Consider the following 2,500-nt stretch of genomic DNA (forward strand, 5'->3'; position numbering starts at 1 on the left):
GATAAGAATGGAGGAGACTGCGAGAGACCATAAGACCTACACTAGGTAGTTCCATGTCCCTTACCATTTCTCATCTTTGTTCATATAATTATTTAATCTTCCCTTAAGACAGCCATTGGTATCAACACTCGCTTGATTGAATACTCAATCATTCTGGACAACTTCTGACACACCATATCCGAGCTTTACAAATATTTCATCATTTGTTAAACGCAGAGTGTGGGGTGATCTGATAGAGGTGTTCAAGTGGATCAAAGTCAAGGGTGATGCAAACAAGGTCATCATATTAAAACAACAGGGCAGGACTCGCAGTAATGGTTTTAAACTAGTCAAATTTATATTTAAGGAGGAAATAGGCAAAAATTGGTTTACTAATAGGGTGGTCGACGAATGGAATAGACTTAGTAACCATGTAGTAAGCGCTGAAACTATCAGTTGTTTTAAGAAACGATTAGACAACTTTATGGATGGGGATGACAGGTGGTGATGGATACGGGGCTGCCTAGTGTAGGCCTTATGGTCTCTTGCAGTTTCCTTCATTCTTATGTTCTTATGTTCTAACATAAGGATAGAGGGGACTGCAAAGGACCATAAGGTCCTTTACCACCTTTCATCTTTATCCATCAAACGATTTATCCAACCTTTTCTTAAAACAACCAATTTTTTCAGCGCTCACTGCATATTTCCTAAGTCTATTCCATTTCTTAACCATTCTTCTGGTAAATTAGTTCTTGCCTATTTGTTTCTTAAACCTAAATTGTTTATATAGACAGTAGTTCTTTCGTTATCAAAGGATCTTTTGTATAAAAAGTATAAGTAATGTAATAACAACGAAGGTCACCTTTGTACAGTTGTGGAAGACCGTTGGTCAGGTCTGGGTGTCCACTGCTCGGTTGCAAAGCGCGAAAGTTCATCTGAGATTTGAATTTGAGTTTAAATATTTACGGTCAAGGTTTTCGCAGAGAGCATAACAGCAATTATATGTCAACATGAATAAATAAATGGTCCAATCAATGAATAAGTAAATAAGTAAATGAATAAAAGTATGAATATATAAATAAGTAAGGGAATCAATCAATTAATGAATAAATAGCAGCATGGGGAACAAGTCAGAGGAGTAACCCAACTTACCTCTAAATACTAAATAAATTAGCATGAATATATATATATATATATATATATATATATATATATATATACATATACATATATATATGTATATATATACATATATATATACATATATATATATATATATATATATATATATATATATACCAACTTACCTCTAAATACCAAATAAATCATATCATGAATATATATACATATATATATATATATATATATATATATATATATATATATATATATATATATATATATATTCCATTTCATATCAAATACTTTCATGCAAAGGAATAATGTCAGTATTTTCTTTTCTTTTTTCTTTTTATGTTGTATATGTGTTTATTTTTTTATCTAAGGAGTAAATCATTATTTGAGAATCAAACCAAATCCAGTTCATGGTTTAATTTTACAAGCAAGAATTCCCCTTTGTTTACGTTCATTTGTTGGCCAGTTTGAAATCAAAAAATCTTTTAATTTAATTTTTGCATTTCCAACGAATGAAAAACTACCTTGATTATGAACTCTGCATTTACCATAAATTGAAAATAAAAATCTATAGGTTAATTCTCTTTTGTTCACGTTGTGCAATTTACTAATGGAGAAATGAGAAAATGAATAGAAAAATTATTTCTAAAATACTTTAAGAAAATTGTGTGCCCGTGTGTGTGTGTGTGTGTGTGTGTGTGTGTGTGTGTGTGTGTGTGTGTGTGTGTGTGTGTGTGTGTGTGTGTGTGTGTGTGTGTGTGTGTGTGTGTGTGTGTGTGAGTGTGTGTGTGCGTGTGTGTGTGTGTGTGTGTGTGTGTGTGTGTGTGTGTGTGTGTGTGTGTGTGTGTGTGTGTGTGTGTGTGTGTGTGTGTGTGTGTGTGTGTGTGTGTATGTATGTGTATGTATGTGTAAGTGGGGGTAAGTGTGTATGTGTGTGTATGTATATGTCTGTATGTGTGTGTATGTGTGTGTGTGCGCGTGTGTGTGTGTGTGTGCGTGTGTGTGTGTGTGTGTGTGTGTGTGTGTGTGTGTGTGTGTGCATGTGTGTGTGTGTGTGTGCGTGCGTGCGTGTGTGTGTGTGTGTGTGTGTGTGTGTGTGTGTGTGTGTGTGTGTGTGTGTGTGTGTGTGTGTGTGTGTGTGTGTGTGTGTGTGTGTGTGTGTGTGTGTGTGTGTGTGTGTGTGTGTGTGTGTGTGTACGCCAGGATATGCTTGCATTCATCCCAGCTGCTGTCAAAAAAATTTGTTCACGTAAGGGAAATCTTGCGAGGAGAGAAAAAGGTTAAAAGATGAAATATTTTAAACTAGATTCCCCGATTTATTTATTCATAAATCAATGAAATAATTTTGTTGCATGATCGACATTTCAACTGAATGAAATCCGTTTAA

The sequence above is a fragment of the Oratosquilla oratoria genome, chromosome 28 (assembly GCF_046742065.1).
Source record: "Oratosquilla oratoria isolate Oo_2021 chromosome 28, ASM4674206v1, whole genome shotgun sequence".
Lineage (NCBI taxonomy): Eukaryota > Metazoa > Arthropoda > Malacostraca > Stomatopoda > Squillidae > Oratosquilla > Oratosquilla oratoria.